At 37.5% G+C, this 25,454-nt stretch overlaps 1 long non-coding RNA gene across 1 annotated transcript in view; it reads left to right on the plus strand.

Annotated features, from left to right (window-relative positions):
* Positions 1 to 25,231, plus strand: part of LOC120324825 — a 67,742-nt gene extending 42,511 nt beyond the window's left edge. The window contains exon 3 of the long non-coding RNA XR_005566474.1: positions 18,998 to 25,231. This is a non-coding gene — a long non-coding RNA (uncharacterized LOC120324825). The remainder of the gene's footprint in view (positions 1 to 18,997) is intronic.
* The last annotated feature ends 223 nt before the right edge of the window (positions 25,232 to 25,454 follow it).

Here is a 25,454-nt window from a genome sequence, read left to right on the forward strand (position 1 = left end):
CCTTTGACACCATCTGCCACAGCATTCTCCTTGAAAAGCTGGCAGCCCAGGCCTTGGACAGGGGCACTTTCTGCTGTGTTAAGAACTGGCTGGAGGACCAGGCCCAGAGAGTGGAGGTGAATGATGTTGCATCCAGTTGGCATCTGGTCACAAATGGTCTTCCCCAGGGATTAGGGCTGTGCTCAGTCCTGTTTAATATCTTTATTGATGATCTGGATGAGGGGATGAAGTCTACCATTAGAAAATTTTCAGATGACATGAAGTTGGGCAGGAGTGTCTAATCTGCTGGAGGGTAGGAGAGCTCTGCAGAGGGACCTGGACAGACTGGATCAATGGACTGAGACCAATGGCATGATGTTCAACAAGACCAAGTGGTGGGTCCTGCACTTGGGTGACAACAACCCCATGCAGTGCCACAGGCTGGAGGCAGAGTGCCTGGAAAGTGGCCAAGCAGAAAAGAATCTGGGAGTGCTGGTTGACAATGGCTGAATATGAGCCAGCAGTGTGCCTAGATGGCCAAGAAGGCCAATGGCATCCTGGCCTATATCAGGAATAGTGTGGCCAACAGGACCAGGGAAGTGACTTTTCGCCTGAATTTGGCCTCGGTGAGGCCGCACATCTCAAGCACTTTGTCCAGGTCTAGGCACCTCAATTCAGGAAGGACACTGAGGTGCTGGAACATCTCTCTTACCCTATACATCTTCCACTGTATGCCCCCTATTTCTCCACTTTTGCTGTAACATCTTCCCTTTTCTTGACTGGTCTATTGGAGATCCATATGTATTGATTAGCTGTCTGGGTGGTCAGAAAACAGTGTATGCTGCTCTCCTCCAGCCAGATCACCACATGAAATTGTTCCATCACTCAGACATAGGGTAGTAATTTAAAGATAACTGCTAGATATAATTTTCTAGTTGGTTGTACATGAATCTCTCCCCCCATGTTACATACCACTCTCTTGCCAAAGAAAGCAGTTTATAGTGGGTTTCTGTGGCTGGGTTTTGGTAGCAGGGGGGCTACAGGGGTGGCTTCTGTTAGAAGCTGCTAGAAGCTTCCCCTGTCCTGTGGAGCCAATGCCAGCCGGCTCCAGGATGGACTTCCTGCTGCTGGCCAAGGCCAAGCCAATCAGGAGTGATAGTAACTCCTCTGGGATAACATATTTAAGAACAAATGATTGTTGAGCAGAAGAAAATTCCAGTCAGGGAAGAGCAGAGTGAGAACATGGGAATAACAATGTAGACACCAAGGTCAGTGCAGAAGGAAGGGCAGGAGACGCTCCAGGTGCCAGAGCTGAGGCTCCTGAGCCTGTGGTGCAGACCATGGTGGAGCAGCTGTGCCCCTGCAGCCCATGGAGGATCATTGGGGTGCAGAGACCCACCTGCAGCCCATGGAGGAGCCCACGCTGGAGCAGGTGGATGCATGAAGGAGGCTGTGACCCTGTGGGAGGCTCAGGATGGAGCACGGTCCTGCCAGAGATCTCCAGCCTGTGGAGAGGGAAGCCCACACTGGAGCAGGTTTTTCCAGGGTAGGACTTGTGGCCCCTGTGGGGGACCCACACTGCTGCAGCTTGTTTGTGAAGGACTGCACCCCATGGAGGAGTGACACATGGCACAGCAGTTTGGGAAGAACTGCTGCCTGATGGATGGACTCACGTTGGAGAGGTCCATCAAGGACTGTCTCCCATGGGAGGGACCCCATGGGAGCAGGGGAAGGACTCCTCTCCCTGAGCAGTGGCAGAAACAACAACTGACCGTAACCCCCATTCCCTGTCTCCCTGTACCGCTGAGGGGGAGGAGGGAGAACAGGGAAGGAAGGAGGGGTGGGGGGAAGGTGTTTTTAAGACTGTTTTATTTCTCACTCTTTGTCTCTTATCCTGTTAGTAATAAATTTAAGTACTATCCCCACTTTGAGTCTGTTTTGCCAATGAAGGTAATCAGTCACTGACCTCTCCCAGCTCTTATCTCTACTCATGAATTCTTAGCTGTTTTTTTTTCCCCTCTCTCCTCTGTCCAGTTGCAGAGGGAGGGTGAGAGAGCAGTTTTAGTGGGTATCTGGTATCTGGCCAGGGTCAAACCACTACACAGTTCCCATTTCTGTAGTTATGCTAACAGTGTGTTCCTAAACATCCCATCAGCCTCACACTTTGCTTGTCTTTGTGTTTCTCTTGCTTGAGTATTTTCACTCCTTGCATGTTTTTGTCTGCTGTTGTAGGAACAATGGAATACCCCAAGAATTCATTCTTCTCTTTTAAAGGCTGGAGACGTACTTGTAATTCGTTTTATCTAGAGGAACTTCAGAGGGAAATAAAGGGAACGTTCATTTCTGTCTATGGAGACCAGAGAAGAAGACTAGAAAACTTACAGTAATAATACATCATCTGTAATGCTCAAATTAATCTCATAACTTCAGTGTCAAATCTCACAGGTAATCTTGGATGCTATATAAATTTTCTCTATTTTATACTTTCCTTTATGCATCTTTAGTCACCCTTGGATAAAGATTTAGAAAAGCAGACCTTTGTGTGATCCAATTTATTAATTCTTAAGTTCTTTTAGACTCTAAAAATGGCACAGAAGTTCCACATGTAGATCTTTGTCAGAATCCCATAGATATTATATAAGAAAATAGGACTAGATGGGAGAAGGCAGACTGTACAAACCTACAACTGCAAAAAACTGTTGTATAGATGTTGATCTGGGATTATCTATGATATGCTTTCCAAAAGAAAACACACTGCAGCATGATTCCTAGCTCCTATAGCAATTGCAACCAAAAGTTATTATACATTGCAGGAACAGTGGACAAGCACCACCAATATCTCAGAGTACTCTATAGGTCAAATTAGTTGAATGTGCAGAAGTAGATAAAAAAACCTGAATACGTTTCTGACAATCTGAATTTTAATTAAAAACAATTTTATGCAGTTCGGTAAGCAACCCTGAAGTTAGTCTCTTTGCAATTAAGTCTTTAATGCTGCAAATGGTGAATTTAATTTAAAAATATTAAGCTCCGTTTAATCCTTTCTAATTACTGTTCTTTAAATATCTACTATGGCAACTGTAGAATAAATGTAAAAAATGAAAATTTTTTTCTTTTGTTGATGTAAATAGTGTGGTGATAAATTTCCCATCGTCATTGCCCTATTTCTCTTCTGCATTGCAGCATTGTCAGCTTGATAGTACTTTCAGAGATCACAGTTATGCCTTTAAACTTGACCCTTATTCATGGGCCATCTTCCCTGAAGATGGCTGATCACTGCTTTGTACCTTATCCTTCATTTTTTAATAACAAATGTTCCTGTCAGTAATCACCAAAGATAAATTAGTTGATAAGAATCCATACGTGCTGCTTGAAATATTTTTTACCAGAGATTTGATTGGATATAGTCCCCAAAGTGCTCAGTTCCTCTCTTTAAGTTAGCTAAGGTAGATTTCTATATTAATAAAGGGTGACATCATCTCTCTGTGGGAAATGCGGAAGAAAACAGGAAACCATATTACATATATTTAGAGTCACTTGTTACTTTAGGATATTTTTCACAAAATATGTTTTACCTGAATGGATTTGGACATTAAAATGTATACGATAGCTTATACTGTTGGAAGAGTTGTTGTGTACTAAAAGGACCCTGAGAAAGACCTTAGGCTTACAGATGTGTCTAGGAAGCAGAATGGATCAACTAAAATTGACCTATAAAATTGTATAGCTGATTCTGAGGATCTGACATCCACACTATATATATTTAGATTTTTCTCTTTTGGTTTGAGGTTTTTTCCCCCGCCATCAAGGGCTGTGTCCATTTGTCCCTGAAGTGCAGTATATGTACTCCTAGAATAGCTTCCAGTTTCTTCCAAATCCTTCCATCTTCCAGTCTTGTTTCATGCAAAAGGAACTGCAGTTAGGCACTTCATGACCATCTACAATGCAAATTGAAGTGTAGGCCATGGGGTAAAAATGGGAGATTCACTTCCAAGGTACACTCCTGATCTGAATTAGTACACTAATGTAGAAAAAAAATAATTAATATATACTTGTAAAAGAGCAATGAGTAGGTGAGAGGAAGTGTTCACTGTATTTGTAAGGGTAATACTGGAACACTGTACTTAGTTCTGTTATACACATGCTTACAAGAATATTCATAAAACAGAATTTACCCAAGAAAATGAATCAGTGAAAGCAAATAAGCTCTTATCAGAGCTTAATCTGTTTAAGTTATTAAAGAAAACAAATAAAATTAACTAAATGCAAGTATAAGTAGTTTCTTGGAGAAAAACACTAGCCATTAACTAATATGTTACTAAAGTGAGAGGATAATCCTGCAGCCAAGGCCTAGATAGAAGTTGAATGTAAATGAATTTGAACTATAAATACAGGAATAAATCCATAACAATGCTTAAGCATTAAAAAAAAATCTATATTAAAGTGATGAACTCTGTATGTTTTAATACCTTCCAAAACCCACTATTTGGTATTTGTAAGTAAAGATTCTGTGAGGGCTTCAACAATTGAAATTTTCTTTCTACAGTGTCAAGGAAAATCTGGACCAAATGAATAAAAATGAAACTTAGGAATGAAAAATTAAGAAATTAAATTAAAAATGCTATTTGGTGCATTACTGCTTATTTTCTCTTTCATAATTCATTAGGAAGTGAATTAAGACATGTAATTTGGTACTTTAGAACTTATTTCCTCTTCACAAATGCTCCTCAGAGAAGACTTGTATGGTTGGCTTTCTATTGTTCTAATCAGATGGATGAAAAAAAATTAAAAAAAATCAATAAGTATTAATTTTTCCATATTTTGGTAACCTGATACCAAATGAATTACAAGTATCTCTTCATGCTTTAAAAATGGAGAATGAATTCTTGGGAAATACTGTTGTCCCTACAACAACACAGCTAAAACAATATTTGCCTTCAGCTGTTTTGTTGTTTTTTTATATTCATTTATATTAAACCTCTCTGTAGTAAAGTAACAGCTATTACATGGTTTTCTTTTCACAAGTCTGGGCTTATTCGCTAATAACTATTTATTTTTTGATTCATATTCTGGTCCAACTTTGCATCACCTAGGAGAAACTTTCCTGAAAGATGGCCTCCCTCCCAAATCCTGTAGTTCTACGGATTTTCTAAGCAGAACCAGAATAGGATCAAAAGAACACAATTATCTATGTTGACAGAGAAGAAGAGGATGCATCTGTGGCTTTGATAATTTCTGCTGTTACATGATACTACTAGGTGTTTCCTTCTGCTTAGGACTCACAACTCATAGAATCATAGAATAGTTTGGGTTGGAAAGGACCTTAAGGATCAACTTGTTCCATCCCCTCTGCCACAGGCAGGGACAGCTTCCACTAGACCAGATTGCTCAAAACCCCACCCAACCTGTCCTTGAACACTTCCACAGGTGGGGCACCTACAGCTTCTCTGGGCAAACCTGTGCCAGTACCTCACCAGAATTTCTTCCTGATATCTAGTTTAAGCCAATCCTCTTTCAGTTTAAAGCCATTCCCCCTTGTCCTATCACCACAGGCCTTTGTAAAAAGTCCCTCTCTAGATCTCTTGTAGCCCCTTTTAGGTACTGAAAAGCTGCTCTAGGATCTCCTTGGAGCCTTTTCTTCTCCATGCTGAACAACCCCAATTTTCTCAGGCTGCCTTCATGGGAGGAGTATTTCAGCACTCTGCTTATCATTGTGGCCTTCCTCTGGACTCTCAGCAGCATGCCCTTACCACCATATTCATCCCATGAGAAATCCCATAATCATTCATCCCTTTAGGTAGCATCCCAAGCTTCCCCCTCCCCCTCAGTTTTGATCAGAATCAGTGAATGGTAAGAGGTTTCAGTCTTTAAAATGCAAGTGGAGATAAGCAATACCTTCCTTGTCTACAAAAGCTCCTTTGTTAGAGAAATCACTGGATGTCCTAGAGACCTGAGTTATCTTCTTTACTTAGAGGTTTCAGAGTCTAATCATCCATAAGAGTGCATTAAATGTCAGTGAAAGTGAACAGGAGCACAGAAGTGCTAAAGGCACTTACCACTGCACTACACTTTTTTGCTCCTAAGCTGTTTTCTGCTTTTGCCTCCTCCAATGTCTCTTGGTTGTACAGAAAGAACTGAGACCTCTCATACTCTGGTCACCTAACAGAGCCACAGACATGCTGTCCTACAAAAAATATTTGCTTTAATATTTTTTCTGTTATTTATTTTATTCTGTTATTTATATAAGTTCAATTAGGCTGTTATCCTTAGCAAATTAGAGGGATAAAAGAGGTGTTTGTCAAAAGTAACCTTTGCAGGAATAGAGTGTGTTTTCACATGAATTGAGGTTACTTCAACTTCAGGTGCTATAGACAATACTGCACCTGATTCCGTAGTTTTTAAAGATCCTGAGACTGAATAATCAGCATGGTTTTTAAATATTACCATAATGAATTATTTTATTCAGAATATAGCAATTAATTATTTTAAGGGACTCCTTTCTGTGCAATCATCTCTTTGTTTAAAGTGGACTTTTTAGGATACTGAAGTAGGGACCAAATCTGTGGGAAAACTGTGGGGCATATTCAATGTATCTGACTGTATTTTCACATGTGCTTGAGTTCCCTTGCTGTATTGGGTCCTAATTTCTTTATTGGGAACTAAATTCTGTAGCTAGATCCTTGTTGCGTTGATGTATTCTAAATTTATCAACAGCTTTTTGTTGATTTTGATTTCCTTATCACTGAAAACTGTTACCCATTTGTTGGGTTGATTGTTCTGTTTTAACCTATAGGGAGAAGTTAACAGAATAAAATAAAAGAAATAAATTACTTTCTACATTACATTTCTGAACCATTTGTTTTAATATGATAAATATAACATGACATTTAAATATTGACCATCATTACTCACCAGAAAGAACAGTTTGCCCACTCAGGTAGGAGAAATAACAATTTGTTGATAGTTTACATGAAGAGTTTAGCGTTTACTTACTTCTTGGAGGGTATTTCTCTGAAGTTATGAGCTACATAATTTTTTTACTATTCAACTTTTATGTTGCATTTCCTCTTTATTAATCTGAGACAAGATATGTGCAATAAACCTTCAGCAGTTCCTCCACCCAGTGTACAGCTATCTCTGAGAAAGAATGGGTTTTAAGAAGCATCTCTGAGATTCATTCAAGCATGTAAATCATATTAAAAAGAAAAGAACTTTTTGTCGCCAATAAAGTATTACAACCACAAATACTGTTACAGAAGGTAGATCCATTAAATATGAGACAGACCTTGGGTCCTACTTTAACGGGAACTACTTGGTTCCTGGTTCCAGAAATGTGTCACTTGTACATAGAATATCAGACATTTCAGCGCAGTGCAAACCAGACAACTCCAAACACTGAAGAGTAAAGTCAATTCTTGGATCAAGGGACCAAAATCTCTTTGGAAAATCTGATCTTATATAAAACTAATTTCTGAAAAATAGTTAGAAATTAAAAAAAATGTATCTGAGAATACGCCTGTTTAATGGAGGAAGTGAATTTTTTCTAGGAGCTTGAAAGCATTTCTATTCAAATCAATGCTTTTTGATATTGTTAGAAATCTAGAGGAAAACTTACTAGGCATTTAATAGAAAATCAGATAATTTAATATGGCTTTCAGTGCTTCTAATAGGTAGTAATGTGAAATCTACACACTTTTCATAGTCTATTTAGCTTTTTGTAAACTGGTTAAACATTAATTTGATTGTGGTCAAGAAGTTTTCTACAGTCCAGCAATCTTTGTGCAATCTCACATAAAGTATTTGATGTCCAGTGGCTGGAAACATACTAGAAAATCTATAAGTAAAATGTTTTAGAAAGGCGTGGTTGGCTGTTAATAACATGGCTGCAGCTGAATGAAATTATCCTCTCTTTTTATTATCCAGAAGAATAAACTAGAAACAAAAAAAATAATGACTCATGTCCATTGAGAAATCTTTCAAGACCATCCTTACTTTTGAGAAGTGGCACTGAGAATGTAATGGGCAGGGGAATATGGGGAGACAGCAAACATCAGACATATAAGGAGAGCCTAAGGCAGCTTAGGAATCCCCCCGATTTAGGCTTGTGTCTTATTTAAGCTATGCATTGATTCCTTAGTCCACTTGTTCAGTTGGAAAAGTTCAAAACAAAAGTGTTATGGTTCATGCTCTCCTTGGCTGAGTCAAAAGAGTACAGTATGAGACTTATGTAAACCCTCAGATTGTGTCCATATATAGTTTAGACTAAGAGGTGCTTGCTTGCCCATGGGTACCATCCTGTGAAAGCAATGTGCTACGGGCAGCATCCCTCTTATTCCCTCTCAGCAGCCAGCAGCCACTTCTCATGTTTTTTGGAGGGCTTAGTTGGCAGCAAGGTAATCCTTGAGCCGTGCACTGAAAAATGGTGTAAATATCTATGCAAGAATGGTTGCGTCAAATGTTTTGATTTGGCCTTTGCCACAAGTCAGATGAGGTAATCAAAATAGTCCTTCCTACAGTGGTATGTATTCAGCCTGTTAGCTGTCTTTAAAAAGAAAAATGTCAGGCATTTATTTTCCATCAGATTTACAGGATGAAAAAGAAAGCAGTTTGCTGACATTTCAGAGCACTTGCAAATAGGTAATGTGCTATAAAAATTGATGAGGCAATTATTCAACATATTAAAGGATTCAGACAAATGGTCAAGGATTAAAGATTGGAGAAGACGAGCAGAGTTAAGAAACTCCCTTTAAGAGAACTGACAAATACAGAACAGTAAAGAATGATGAAGTATTTTGATTTAATCCTTTAAAAACATATTGAATTATGTATTAAAACAACAGCAGCAACAACCACAACAAAAGTGAAAGCAAAAGCAAAGGCAAGCCAAAACAAGTACAGAGTCTCCAAAAGTAACTCTAGATTTTTTTATCTGATTTTATACAATATAGCATCCTGCCTTGTCAGATTCACCAAGGAAAGTTGTAGAAGGACAATGGGAAGGAAGTTAGGTGACAGCCTGGCCTTTTACTCTCATGCTTTAATGCATTTCATGAGGAGCAGTTGTGGTACCTAACTTATTCCTCCCCATCACATTGCAGTTGAGTTCAGGGTAAATTTGTCCAGGATTGATATTCTACATAAAGACAGATAAAATGTAGTAGGTCTTACTGGAAACTATATGCCTGTCTTTTGGTATTTTGGATGTTTTGTGTGCCTTTGATGCTTCTTAGAACCAGAGATATCTGACAGACACCTTGAAACTGACCAAAGAATGGATAGTTCTAGAAACTTTTGAAATTACTTTTCCTCCTACACCCATCCTTTTTCGTGATTTAGAACCAGACTATTCTTATGCCAATATATCACCAGATGTCAGTTAAACAAATCAACATCATAACTACTGGCAAGATTCTCTATCAGTCTACTTCTAACAGGCTCAGATAGAGACTTGTTCTGTCCAGGCAGAACTAATCTGTGCCTGGAAAGATAACCTGTGATTATTAGATCCTCTAGATTTCAAAATAAATAGAAACCTGGTATTGTGGAATTCAGTGCAAATGATTTAGTGTATCATGTTTTCATTTCTTCTCCTCCTTTTCGTTTTGTTAGAGTACTAATATGAAACAATATATCTGTAAACACAGGTCAGACAAATAAATAATGTAGATCTCCAGCCATTGTTTTCCTTCCAGAATCTTTATGTTTGCCAGCAAGGAGTTTTCTTACAGTATATTTTAAAAAAATCTTTCTCTCTGTAGTAATATAACCATCCATTGATGGCAATTAATATGGTAAATTGTAATTGCAATTCTGGAGAGTGTCTGCTATAAGATACAGTGATTCAGTAGCAGAATTACAGACTCTCATTTTAAAGGTCATTCATGTTTCCCAGTTTATTTGCAGCAACATAAAAAAATAACTTACCCTCAAGGTAAAGCAATATGAAATGAACCTTAATAGATTTTCTTCAATAGAAACAATTAAGAAAGATTTCTAAAAAGGACTGTTTTATAGACAATAAACTACTTTGAAAGGCAAGAGCTAGAAGTCAAAAATGTTCTGGTATGTATAAAGCTGATAATTTCAAAGTTCCAAGCATATTCAGTAAATAAAACCAGATTATTGCTGGAAAATGTGGTTGCTCTTTTGACACTGATAGAATCATAGAGGTGAATTTAGTTCAGATGTATTAATCAGAAATTCCAAGGCTACCTTGGAGCTATTAAATGCTCAGGTGTTTTTCAAGGGAAAACCAATGGAAATAGATGTTTAAAGTACTTGATTAAAAGCGGTGATTAAGTCAGACAGTGCATATGTAGAAAAATGACAAAGCACTGCATTTAAAAGAGAGTAATTTATCCCTAGCATTTACCTATATATTGTTTCTGACACTTCTGCAGTTTTCTCAAATGAATAGCGATTATGAACAGTGAAAAAAGCCCATTTTAGAGGGGCATGGTCTCTGCGATGTGGGCAAGAGCCACTCCACACCACCTGAGCTGCTCTCCAGGATTGCTTCCTGGTGTAGATGATGTCAGCCGTATTGTCATCTACTCGTTACCATGGCGCACTGGCTAAGAATGCAGTTTGCAGGTGGCATAATTTTTCTCTACCTTAGTGTCTGCATTCCTCCTACAGCCCAAAATCCACTTGGACCACATTAGATAAGCACTCCTCCATCTTAATCCCTTTAATCCCCTACAATTTAATCCCTCCCTTAGTGCAACAGCCAGCACCTGACGGTTGCTTCCATTCTGCAAGCACTGGTGGATGTATGCTGTGGAATGCATTAGACATTGACACAAGTCAAGGGGTAATACAAATGCTGCTCCTACTTTTGCTCCAGCTGAGGCAGTGGGGATGGCAGATAGAGATTTCTGCTATCAGAGTGAGAGCAAGTGTTAGCACAGCTCTGCAAGTCAGACAGTAGGGTGCCTGCCTGGGAATTGAGATGCTCTGGGATGTTTAATGTGGGAACCATGAAGAGTCTGGAGAGCAAGACTCCCCTTTTACAGGCTGCATTTGTGCTCATTTGTGTAGACTTTTACACATGTCCGTAGGCTCTACTGTGCCACAACTGTCAGCAGAGGGAACATCTTCAACTTGCATCATGTAAGGTGGCTTCTCATGCAGGGTTATGGGTCTTCTGAGACTCAGTTTGTGCACAGTATGGCTGTGTTCTCCTATTTTACAGAAAGTTGCTCTCTGCCAGAAGACAGCTATATTAAGAGAGAAAGGAAAAAATGGGGCAAACAAGTCTGCTTAAAAACTTTCTATCTACTTTATCCACCATAACACTTGGTTCATGCGACACATGTTTCTGTGTTATTTCACAGTGCACATGGCCCATCTCTTGTCTATTACATCCAGCACAGGCACAAGCATCACTAGTGGTTGAGTTTTCTGTGATTAAAGGATAATTTAGATACTAAATTCAGGTAAGTGCATGTGGCTGTGAAACCAAATCTTTTATACCAAAGACTACAGAAATCCGTTTGGTCACAAGAAAGCTCGGATTTCATCTGTACTCCTTCTCTTTGGTGTTTAATGATGGCAAGTTCAAGTGCTTGGCATGTCACCTGCCATGACTCTCTCCTGTTAGATAAGCGAAAGTTTCCAGGCAAAATGCTGCCTTTGTGTGAAGTGAGAGTAGGGTCATTGCCTGCATAGCTTCTCATGAGAAATTTAGGCTGTTTGGGACTATGTCTGTTTCAAGTCTGGCATAAAAGTATATAAAAATCCCATTACTGCCAGAACAAACACACGTTCTACACTCCTGTTTTTACCTCTGCTGAGGTAGCAACATCACAGGCTGACCACAGTAATAATTAAGGGTGTTTCAAAATTTATTTCCTCTGCTGTGGCAAAGGCCACATGCCTCATTAAGCATAAAATGCATCTCCCTGTGCAGTTTTATCATAAGGAACCAGTATATGCATGTGAGATAAATTCATGAAGAGTTTGAACAGTATTCCTGAAAGTGCTCAGGCACACAGCTTTAGTGTGCTTGTTTCACTCAATGGAATGCATTGTCCTTGCTGTCCATTCTTCCCTCTTTCCTTAACTTCAAAGTAAATTATGTCAGCACTAAAGCCCAGTAACAGATACTTCATCCACAAAATGTTATTCTTTAAAGAAAAATATATAATAGCTAGAAGTGGAGGATTTATATCTGGAGACCTCCTGGCTTGTAACTGCAGTATGTCAGTATGGTACTCACCGAAGACTAGAGCAGCAGGACAGAAGTCCACGAGGGGCTGCAGAATGCCAAGCCTGACATCCTTTCATTAAGGAAAGGTTAACTGACTCTGGCCTCTCACATTTACGGAGGATTATCTGCTGCAAGTCTTCATCTGTATGTCAGTGTAGTTTAAGATGACTTACAAATTTGGTATGGGTAAAGAAGAAGACATGATCCATCAGGTGATCCACGTGTTTGTGGTTACACGTTTGTATGTGATGGACTTGCTGAATGTTGTGTGTGCGCATGGGAGACAGACACATGCATTTCCAAGGATACTTTGTGTAGGCGTGTTTTTGGGTGCAAGGTCCTGCACCTACCTTCCTCCAAATCAAGCTGGAGAAATTCTCTCCCTTTAGTTCCCTGCTGGGGAAATTCTCTTCTTTTACATCACTCAGACCGAAAACAGTGAGCTGACAGCAGCAAGGGCAGAGGAAGAGCTCCAGGGAGCCTTTACCTGTCTACACTGGGAAACAAAAGACCTGTGTAGGAGCAGTGGGCAGGGCTATCTGTCCTTATTCTCAGAGCTGTGCTTTGTGTCTGGTGTTAATGATGCTGAGTTGTCCCAGGCTTCCCTGCAGCCGCTTTGGATGGACACTTGTGTGGGGACCAGAGCAGGGTGGGAAACTTGAATTATACAGTGGTGGGTCACTTCCTGGGGATGGCTCCATACACTAAAGCTATGTGTGGGTGGGCTATTCCCTCCACACTTTGGTCACCTCTGAACACAGCAGCAGCTGCAAAGCGCATATGGTAAAGCACAGATTCTCCGTGGCCATAGGACCATAGGGCATGAAAGATACTTACTTCATTTGTCTTTCAAGGAAATCCTTGATTTAATCCTTGATTAAATCTCCTGGACTCTATTAGTAATAAGACAAGGTGACAGATTTCTTTATATTATAAATGAGTATGACTTAGAGGAATTTGGCTAAATTACTCTATAAGTGGGATTGACTCACAGTTAGCAGAGGCTGTTTAAAAATGTGGGATGAGGTTATGTCTGAATGCCATGAGAAGATAGGAAAAAGACGTTATGCTGTTCCAGACTGTGCCAGCACTGCAGATAGCCATGACTATGCATACGTTGGCCTGAAGTATACCTGCTGCCTTTTGAGATTTGAAGAATAAATGTTTGTAATAATTACTTTCATTTTCTTTTTCATTATTGAGGCATACCATTGTTCAAACTGATAGGATTCAGAGCCTTTTTAATGATGTACAAAAAGTGTAATTAACATGTAAAATAATATCTCAATCTTTAAATTTTCTGGGTTTGCTCTGGGAAAATGTTTTAGTAATTATGCTGTGGATGCCAAATGGTTGGAAGAAAACTCATTCCTAAGATATTTGACATATGTCTCATTTTGTCCAATTTAGTTTTCCGTATGTTGATGAGAAATAACAGCTTTTTCTTTTACTCTTTATTTTTTTCAGTGATGGGATTTAGCTTTTGGTTGCTTATGCATGAGCTGCTTGCTTCTCTTCAGTATAATTTCTTTATCAGGCAAACAAGATAATAAGAGTAATTTGAGTAATAGCCTGCTACTTTATGGAACCTGGAGTGAAATTTGTATTAGGAAAATGTTATGTTTTAAGGTGCACCAAAATGAAATTGTATTACATTTATAATTAGGTAGTTTAGGAAACATTATTTTGAAAGACAGTTTCATTAAAGCCATTAAATTAGAAAAAATTACCTGCACTGTAACTTGGAGAGTAGGTCCTAAGGAAGCTGTGAGGAAGCAGACCAATGATTGGAAATAATTTTAATATGATTGTCTAAAATGCAGGGATCAAAATAAATGTTTTATTTTGGGAGGAAGTGTGACAACTATATGGATGCAGAAACAGTCTGCAGTTATGACAGGAATTTTTGTTTGCTTTTATAGGCTTAATCCTTCAAAACTGATGGAGCAGTCTTCTTAGTAATTTGAGTTCTTGAAGTAAAGACATTAAAGATGCCACATCAAAAACTAATTATGAAAAACAAGAGAAAAAACCCTTTGTAAGTTCTATGATGTCTCGTTCTCATTTGTAGGTTTATTAGCGTATAGGCTAAAATTTTTCAAAAATATATGGTCACAAGCCTTAGCATATTGCTGTCTCTTTTTTTATCCCTTCCTCTCCATAATGACATGTATTAAGTTTATTATAGTTCTCTTTCTGATGTGTCTTATCTTTCTAAAATGTGATAAAGCTTAAGACATGGTTCAGGCCATTCATTCAAACTTAGTTATGAAACCACCGTTATGAGAAAAAGGTTCTTGTCTCTTCTCTGACACTTTCAGCATCCTAATAATTGTATCCGAAGATGTTTGGAAATAATCTTAAAAATGAAGAGAGATGGTGAGATTAAAATGCATTGTGACAGCAATAATTCTTGATAAATTTTCCTGATATGCCCAAAGAACATGGGAGGACAGATGGGATTTGTTGGTAATCTCACAACAGCCCAGAAAGTGTTGCCATTTTGTGTATATTAACAGCCACAAATAGCTTTTTAAACACTTGCTTTATTCTAAGACATATCTTGATGAATGTGAAGGATAAAATTCATAGAAAGCCAAGCTGTAGAGGGGAGAGGCCTTAGAAATATTATACTCCAAAGGAATCTGTTCACACTCAATGTGCTGATATGTTTGGAAATTTCTAGGTCCTATTTCATTGTACTTGGTAGTAGTATTAGTAGCATTGTAGTATAATCCATGCTAACATAGTATAATCCCAGTTTGATTATAGATCCAGCATTCATAAACTGATACCTCAAACAACATACACACTCTCCTTGAAAGAAATTTCAGGCCTGAGGAAGTTCAGTAGTGGAATTCCTTAATGTGTGGTCTTACAACAGATTAATAAAAAAGGATAAATACATATTAATGAAGCAGGGGCACAAGGCAAAAAGCATCATTAAAAGCAATTGGTTTAGGTTGCATCATTCTTTTAAAAATACATAGTCCTTAAGAGTTTGATAAAACTTCCCAGGGGACACAAGCTATGACATATATACAAACACACATGAATGCACAGGGGCCTAAACATATATATATATCTATATCTATATATATATATATATATATGTATAAACCTGATGTTACAGCAGATCAAAAGATAAGGAGAGGAAAACCTCAAACCACTAATACTCCTAGTCTCCACTACAGAGTAGGAAACATAAATATATTTCAATAGTACATGATGAATGGTTTGAACAGTTACCAGTTCTGAGTCATGACAAAATTATCTCAATCTGATATGAAGATTTCCATATTATAGCAATGATTTCAATGACACTGTGTGTGAATCAGTTTGGTTTGGAAGAATGGCTCCAAAAGTCTTGTTTGCCTGAAGATGCTCAGTTCCAAGACAGAGATATCAGTGAACATTGCCCTCTCTGAGTGGTAAGTATAAATTACATAAATGCTCAGGGTAATACTGTAGACCAGTTTACCAAAAGGGAATGTGCATATATAGAGTAAAGATAATCACTGATACTTTCACTCATTTGGTCCATTTTTTTGAGATAATCCCTGAAACTGAGCAGATTCTGGACATCTTCAAGTAAATGCCAAAAGTGCATACTTTCTTTTCTACCCTGTAAGTCCCTCATTCGTTTTCAAAACACATGAGTGTAGATCACTTCATTTACTAAACCGAGTGGAGGACATGGCTTTGGAGATCTAACCATTGCAGCTTTGTAGGGCAGAAGACTGGAAAAATATGCTGGAAAATGCTCAGCGTCTGGTGAATAGGTTTTACCAGTGATGATCATTGCACTCCCCTTGCCTCTTCCTCCATTAGATGAATGTGCAGCCTTTATTGTCAGTGTCTTGTGTCACTTAATTGTAGAGCAAGCTCACAAGAAGGACAATTCTTCATGTGTCTGCTTCGTGATTCAGCTCTATGCAAAGACATCAATGATACCTTTGAGCAGCCTAGTTCAGAAGTTATGAGCCAGGTACTCTAATTGTAACACATTTCCATGACAGCCTGATCACAGGCTGAGCACACTGTCATGTGGCTGTAGTCACTGGCTATGTCTCAAATGCATGCAAGAGCTACACTCATATTCTTGTGTAAACTGGCCATGCAGTAAGTTATGGCAGAGAATTGATCCAGACCAAAAATAAAACCTGTAGAAAACATAATGAAAGGAAAAAAAGTAACTTGTTTTCATCTAGAGCTGCTCACTTACAGTTTACTGCAGAGGGGTGAAGCAGTGCCTGATGAAGGGGAGAGTCAGGAACAGATGGGAGGGAGATTTGGGAAGGCTGGCAGGACAGGATTATATTTGTATGCTGTCATGAGACTGCAAGCTGATCCCTGCAGGAAGACAAACAGATTAGCTTGAGCTCAGCATCAGCGTGATATGAGTTCACTGTTCTGAGACCTGACCTACAACCAGTGATGGATGCTGCACTCAGACACACAGAGTTGCCTGAGTGTTTGGGATTCTCAGGTGTTTCTGTATTGAGTTCTGTGTGTAGCCACGCTACTCCACACAGTATGATGCTTTTAGGATGCAGGTCAGTAACATCTGGCACACACATTTAAAATCACATCCAGCCAGAGTTTGACAGGGAGGAGAACATGTGAAAGCAGTACCTTAGCATCTTCCAGATCATAAAAGGGTTCAATCACTTCTGCATCACACTTGCTAAGGTCTGAATCTGGAGTAAAAGCTGCAGCATCTCACATGGTTCAGATAAGGTAAATTGCAGTGACATATCTCTTTGAGCCACCTCCTTCTCACCATCCATTGCATTTCCATTGTTACACTGAATCTCAATACATTGTGGGAAAACTCTCCAGAAAAAGGCAGGATTTAACAAGAATTGTTTCAAAGCAAATAAGTCAGTCAGAAAATGATCAGTCTCCTAATGGTGTAACACTCATTCTTCCACTAATACAAACTGTACTGGGATCAAAATACAGAACATTCAGATAAGTACAGGGTGCCTAATTATAGTTATTAGGAATAGGGCTTGTCTACTAGTTTCTTGCTTATTTCATTCCTGGTAATTTGCCTACAAATATGTTTTACTGTCCTTATATTCAGCTAGACATTATAAAGTCCAAATTAATGGAATGACTCAACTTGTAAGCTGATGATTCATATACCTCAGTGATGGTAGTTCAGGAGACATTTTCAGTAAATAAGTAACAAGACAGAAAAAAACCTGTATCTGAAAATGCAAAGTGAAAACTCTAGGTTTAAATGTTCATTTTGGTTTAGTACATATTCTATCTGGGCCTTGATTTGCTCTTTTCTGAAAGGTGTAAATGTGTTAACTAGGTTTTTTTGTACTGTGCCCTTGAACTCAAATGCAATTATATTCAGCAATACTACATAGAATCTACAGGCTTGAAAAATGCTGCTGTTAGTCAGTCATACTCTAGACTATTATTATGCCTCATTTTAACTAGCTAAATGCAAAAGAATTAAACAATGTATATTGACTACTGCACAAAGGTATTCCACAGTCTAACTGAACTCAAATATACTGGGGAAAAAAGTGTGAGACTGAGTCTGAATTTTCCCTGGAAAATTCCAGAAGTACTGTGTCGTAACTCCATGATTTAATACTCTGATTGATGTAAAATGTTTTCCTTCAGTAAAGTTGATTATAACAATGTGAATTATTAGAAGTCACAATAATAAAAGTTTGCCCACAATTTGGGCAGTCTGCAGGATTTCACTAGGTATTTTGGTTTTATTTTTGTAGGTGTAGTAGTGCCTTTAGTCAGTATAAAAAGGACTTTTTATTCCCTTTAAAAGGCAAAACTATTTGGTAGTTGCAGCAAAAAAACCCAAATTGTACAGGTTACCACTTATGCTCCATTATGCTACCACATAGCTATATTATTGCCACATTCATCTTTCTTCCCCCCTTTCCCTCAAGGTATTTGTCATTTCACATGTATTCAGAAGAGCTGATTTGTAATTAGCATTCTCTGAAGGAGATTATTTTTTCAGAAACATATCTGTACTGCAGTACCTCTTGGGAGCCCTAGGCAGAGGTAAAAGTTCCGCTGTACTACATACACTGAATAAACACATAATAAACTCCAGCCTTTTCCAAAGAGCTTCCAGTGTAAGAGGAGAAAGGGAGTAAATATATACAAAGCAATTGAGTTGTGTCTTCTCATTTAATAAGGCAGAAATCATGACAAAATCTCTAATCTCATTTTGGCCCTCCTCATAGCGAAAAGGAATTATGGGCCCCTTCAGAATCGCTCAAAGAGAGATATCCAAGGGTGAACCCCACTTGGAAGTCACTATTTTTTTCAAGGACTTCTAAAGGAGACTGGGCTGACTGGCTCTGATTAGACAGCTGGTTTCTAGTGACTAAAATTCAGCGTCTTGAATTTGTTACAATTGTTGCTAGTTTCACTGCTGCCTTTAATTGTTCATGAACAGTCTTAATTTCAGCACATTCCCTCACTATGACCTTTTGTCCTAATACATTTGTAAAAGAAAAGTCTTTCTCTTCCTTATTACTTTATTGGTTAGCATTAAGTGATTTTTGTTTATCTAGCTGGTGTATTGTGAGAAATAATTAATTGAAAGTGAGCATCATTGGATCAAATTCTTGTTTGAGAAAGACGCATTTTGATGTCCTTATCTATGTTGTTCAGGCTTTAATTGACTCTGTATTCATCTTCCTCACACTCTTACAGTTACAAGTTCAATTATTTTTTAACCTTTGATCTTTGAGTGATTTCTCTAAAAACTCAAAATAGTCAAACTTGATCTGCTCCATTAATCTCTTTCAGATGTCTGAGAGCCCAGAGAGAAGGAGGAGATGAAGACAATTTTTCACGTTAAAGAGATGGTATGATGGACATGAATACTAGTGAAATGGAGTGAGAAAAAATGTTTTGAAGGTTCGTAAGGATGGGAAAGCAGGATTATCGCTAAAGAAAGGAGGAGAGAAATCTCAGTTGTCCTTGTCCCCGTGTTTTTGTTTCCTACTATGAGAAGGTCTTCACTGGGATGGGATTCCTGTCTCAGCTGGTGATAGGAAACTCTTTTAGTTTTTGAAGGAGTTTTTGATGATACGTTTCCTGTTTGCTTCAGAGGGATGAGGGGAAATGCAGGTAGAACAATCGATCAAATGATGGATTTACAACCTGAAGGAAAAGAAAAACGTAATGACCAGCTCTCATTGGACTTGGATTCACCTTATTTCTCTGTAGAGGAGAACCTTTGACACTTGAAAATTATGAAAACAAACTGGGCAAAACCACAGAGAAACATATGGTAGGCTAGAAATATTACAAAAAAATCTGATTTACAAGGTGTCCCAAAAATACTTGTATTTCTAATTCCAGAACCTTGAGATTTTGTGCCTGTACAAATAGTTAACTTTCTTTTACATCTTTCCGAAAATGCATGGCAATCTAAACATACAAATGCTAACTCTATATCTGACAGTGATCTAATTACCTGAATTTGAGGCACTGACTAGCTGTTTTTCAAATGCCTGACCCTGTAAAAGCTGGAAAACCTATAAATATTGAGTCACGCTAAAACATATTAACATTTTGGAAACTCACACACATAAACAAAAAAATCGAAATAAAGTACATAGAAGTGAAGAAAGAAGAGATCCAGTCCTTATAAGTTCAGAAAGAATTTCTCTGAAAAATTATAAGAAATACATCCACATTTGAAGACCTTTTCTTTGGACTGTGTCTGTTTTTCATACTACAATTTCCAAAATTCAATGACTGCTTTCGAATGGATGGACTTTGAATATTTGACCCTATGAGCTTCATTTTATTGTGAAAATGAAATGTCTCTTTTTAGTACCAAAAGTTCAGTTTGGCTAGAAGCAGCTTTTTATGATTGCATTTTTGACAGAATATTGCAAGCAGTGCCATGAGATTTAGCTGACCATCTATACAGCTTGTATATTGAATAGTGATTGTCACAAAGTTAGTAAAACATTTATGATAGGTTGCTTCCAAGGTATTGATAAGCCAAAACTCCATTCTCTCTAGGTCATTCCTATCTTAAAAAATTTTCAGTACCAAAAAAATTGGTAAAACTCACAACCTGTATGAGGACAAATAAACCAGCAAAACTAGTGGATTAGATGGCAGATTAGATTTTATTCCCCTTTTCTTTTATAATCCAGAATAGCCTGTTCTAAAACAGTTTTCCCTTTTGAAGTAAATCTGGATATGTAATCAGCAAAAAGATGGATAAATTTAAAAATTCTGTTCTTTTTGCATTATTATTTTCAGACAGAGCTTCTAAATTAGAGAACAAATCCCAGTAGATTAGGATTTATGTGGAGAACAGCAGAGACATGATTATTTTTACCTTCTATTAATTATCAAATGGGAAAAAAAAAAGGAAATGAAAATTGTTTGCCAATGATTTTGCTGGGTTTGCCTTTCCTAAACAGCGACTTCTTAGATTGAATCACTGATAATGCCATCTAGACAAACAAAAAGATAGAAAAGTGGATGGAGACAATTTCAATTAATTTACACAAAACCCTTCTTGTACTTACCTATATGACCTTATGTACCTGTCTTAGCGCTCACTGCATCCCAGGCATGCACACATTTATCCTGGTCTCTTGTATAGGATGGTCATTCTTTGCTTCAGCTGACTGTGCTTCTGTATTTTGTTGGTTTTATCCATATTTTCAGACCTTACCTTATTACTACGAAAATGCATCAAAAAAAAATTAAAAAAGGTTGCAGGGTTTTTTCTGTTTCAGGAAATATACTTCAACATAATAGAGTAAGAGTTGGTATAACCATTTTATCTTACAACTGTTATCAGAGATACAGCATGAAACATCATACTAACTCTTTGCCTCTGTTCCTTCCTGCCACTCCAATATTTCCCTTGTTCCACTGGTTCAGATCAATAAACTTTTTTTATTTTCCTTCAAGTTTTGGTAACTGTGATCTGGATAAAACTGTTGGAACTATACCAAGCCATCATGAAGTTTATGGGATTGATGTGGGAAGCAAAGGTGTTAGATGCTACAGACAGAACCTTTCTGGGCAGAAGGGAAAAGGGGAAAGAATATGTCAGGACTCACCTGCTAGTGAATAAACATGACAGCGCTCACACTACCAAAGAGCTGGTTTTTTTGGAGAACTACATAAGGTTCACAAGTACTACATAAGTCCACGTGTACTTAAAAAGAGATATTGTATTCAGATTAAACATATATATATATTATACAATGAATGTAATTCATAATGTATATCATATTTATGTTCCATCTTGATGGTAAAGAAATGATATTTTGTCCCAGGATGTATCCTGGAGCAGTAGATGTGAGAAGGCTGTTGGAAGCACAAAACTTAATGTCTCCTGGGATGTAGCAGCGTTGTCTAGAGGTTCAGCACAGGTTGTCTGTGCTTGGTGTTCACTTCTACTCGTGGCTGTGGGCCCTGAGATGCAGCTGGAGAGCACCCACGGTGCCTTGGCCATGCTGCATTCCCCGCACACCTGTCAAAATAGGTAGTATGATGCACTTTGAGGGCTGCCCTGAGTGATCTGCTACCCAGTCTGTCTGGGAGGACCAGGGTGCAGTTTAGCATGCGATTGTTCTCTGTTTTCTGAAAAGCATCAACCTTTACTCTATAGACACAGTTCAACCGCGGCTTTAAATATTAGGGCAGAACCAGCAAGTAGCATTAAATCATTTCCTGAGCTAGAAATTATAGCCAAAAACCTAATCGGAAGGAACTGCAGCCAAATATCATCAAGTTGTAATTAGCAGAGGACTACGTGTTACTTTTTGAAACCCACTCACTATGAGGATTTAAAAATTACTTACTAAATGGAATGCAAAAAGTTTAATTCAAAAATTAAAAAAAAAAAATCACAAAATTACTTACCAACTGGAACTCAAACTGCACTTCAATGTGTCCCTCCTTTATGTTTTCAATATGTTCTGTGACCTATACTCTTACCTAAGCTGTCTAGAAGCATTTAATCTGCTTTTTCTTTTTTCCAAAATCAGCCAGACATTCTTGCTGCAGAGAAAGGACTTGGGATTTCTATAATATTTGAAGTCCTTAAAAGGCATTGACAAACCCAACAGCCTGAGGAAACCTTTTGAAAGATATTCGGCTGCTATTCAAGAACTCATGTGGATAGTGGATTTATCATTTAAAATGACTGTTTGCTTGTAGCCCCTAATCAAGTACAGGGCCAGTTCATCAGTATCTGTAGATCAGCTATATCTACCTTGGCAAATAATTCAGCATCATGGGGGCAGGTTGGTAGATCAGAGAAGACACTACATCTACGCTTCAGGTGTCTCAATGTGTTTACATCTGAACAGATGCAGTTTGATTCCCTAAAACAAACATCCCTGGCTGCATGCAGTTTGAAGATCCTTTAAGGCACAGTCACTGATCATTCATCCTATGTGCATTTTCGGTCTGAGAGATGTGATGGAGAGTTCTTTCTTAGTTGCTTATGAAATGAATGGCGTTCACCTGTGCACAAGCTACTTCTTACTCAGTGCCCATGCATGGGGACTGCAGATTGTTCAGGACTTTGCTGTAAAATGGCTTGATTATTCTAGATCAAAACAGTGTACAGGGCGCTAACTTCAACACTTGTTCATTGCAAATGTATTTTTGGCCAGTTCTGTTTATCTCCAAATACTGCAGGAAATTTTGTAGAACAAACCTGACAAGAAGTGTATCACATGAAGGTATAATATGCAGAGCAGCTAAAAGAAATATAGGAGTTTGAGAACCTTTTCATAAGATCTTTTAACAACAAAAAAGTGCCAGTTCAAGTCAAAATATTATTAATATTTGCCTTGCAGAAGGACTGGATTTCAAGAGAAAGAAAAGTCTAATTATATTCTAAAATGAGTTATGAGGAACTAAAATTATCCTTGGCTTGGCTACTTTGGAGTCCAAACATGTTCCAGAAAGTTGCATTTTTCCTACGGTAAGCCAAAGGACAGAAGGAACAAATGGGAAAATGCAGGTTTTTTGAGAGAAGGATTCCTTTTATCTATTGTGGGTTTTTTAGAACTTCTGAAAAATTACTCTCGTTTGTTGGGAATTTACAATTCTACCAAGTCTGATAGAAAATTTTGTCTGAACTGCCAGTGTATTCAGCTGCAAAAAAAGGCAATCATAGTGACTATGAAATATAATTTGTTAATATAATTTGTTAGTATATTAGTGTTTTTATTAATATTAGGAAGTATTAGAGACTTGAATGAGCAGGAGAAAATTATGAGATACAAGGGAGGAGAAAGCATCATACAGAACTGTGACAGAATAAGCAGTTGATATAATTAGACTACAAAACAAATTTAGTGTCTGAAAGACAAGAAAAGAACATATAATCTTGGATCAACTCAGCTCCAAAGGTTATTGAGATAGACCTGGACTTTTCATTGTAAAGGAATCTTAATTTGATCAGATTTTTCTACTAACTTTGACATTTCATTTATTTGGTTGTCGTGGTACACCCTTCATTCAATGGGCTTTAACACTTATATAATTATATAATTTTTTTTCCCTTTAATTTTAAAGTCCCTCAATATTTGGAGGGAGTTTGGCTCTGGGATTTGCATTCAAACTTATCACAGTTTGTAAAACGTCTGTCATGCTGAGGTACTCATATCACACAAAGGCTTACCCCAGGATTTCCACATAATAAATAGTTCATCTAAATGTTTAAAGTAATTTGCAAGTACAGTAATCTGGAAGAACATTTCGGCTTCTTCACACCCAGCTACTATGTAAATATAAGTATATGTGTTTATTACAGTATATGTCTTCACTAGTATTTGGTTTAGTATTTGAAAATGTCTTGTTTCCATAATTAAATATTTCAACTGAGAGCCCTGGTCTGTGATCTATGTAATAGCTGTATTAAGATGTTTGCTGGTGAGCTAATATTTATTTCATGATTAGGAGGATGAAAGTTATTAAATCACATAATTTCTGAGAACATTCACCCTTGTATGAAAGAGTCTGAAATGTGATTACTTGAACCCTCAAAAATGGGCAATTATGGGACACAATTTCTGATGCCTCATTAAGGAAGTTGCTCAGATTTCACAAATGATAGCTTTTACAAAACAGATAAACTGCCAAAAATATTATCTCCACTAGAGATATATCTATTGCATGTGTCTGCTTGATACCATAATTTAACTCTGTTGCCTTTGTTGCCTGATGATTGAAGGCAAAACAATAGCCATGTAACTGTACAAGTAGTTGAAAAATTATTCAAAAATCTTTTTGAATTAGAAATATCTTTTTAAATTTATTTTTAGTAGAAAAAATACAGATTTATACAAAATAGGGAAGGCAATGGGTTCTTCAAATTTCTAGGAAATTTTATAGAATGGTTTTCTGCCTAAAGAGATTTATCTACGGTCAGAGACATTTCATGCTGAAATTTCAAAGGTCTTTTGTTCTTCTATTATCTCCTCATTGTGGCATCAATGCAACAGAAAAACCTTATGTTGCTGTGGTTTCTTGGGTGCTATTAAGAACAGGAAACTACATAGAGATTTCTTTGTTTGTGTAAATAACTGCTACATTTCAGATGCTTACATGTGTATATAAATAAACACAAAATAAATGTAAATATTTAGAGAAATAAAGCAGAAGCAGGTCAAATCATCCAAGTATTAGTTATCATAGAATCAACAGTGAAAAGAGACACAAGAAAAAGAAATAATAACTATCTCTGAAATTATTTTCTTTGGGATCTTAATTTCACTGCTGTTCATACAGTTTTGATACACTTTGAACTCTAACAGAGACCTGATTTTGTGCAGCCATCAAGAACACTGACTTGATTCTGAACATGTAAAAATTCTTATGGTCATTTGGAAGGTATCTGATGTTTGTACATATTTTCAAATTATTCTGTTTCTCCAAAAAGCAGCTCGATAGTTGCTCTACTAGATTCACCTTTCCTATAGTTTTCTGGACTGATAAATTGTTTGATACTTTCTTTGATGTTATCAAGGTAAAAGGCTTAAATAAAAGCAGTTATTTTAAAAGGTTAAATTTTTTTTTTTTTTTTTTTTTTTTTTTAAGACTTGTACTTTTGATATCTCTTTCTACTGAGAATTCTGTTAATTCCAACATATTTTCTAACTTCTGTCAATGCCAGGATGTTCTTTATATGCCTGCTTTTCTAGACCAGGCAAAAATTATTTCTTCATGCTAATTGAAATCTGCTGGTGAAGCATTTCTTAATGTC

This window comes from Pipra filicauda, unplaced genomic scaffold (genome assembly GCF_003945595.2).
Source record: "Pipra filicauda isolate LSUMZ 115617 unplaced genomic scaffold, ASM394559v2 scaffold124_size2119055_pilon, whole genome shotgun sequence".
In the NCBI taxonomy this organism is placed as follows: Eukaryota; Metazoa; Chordata; class Aves; order Passeriformes; family Pipridae; genus Pipra; species Pipra filicauda.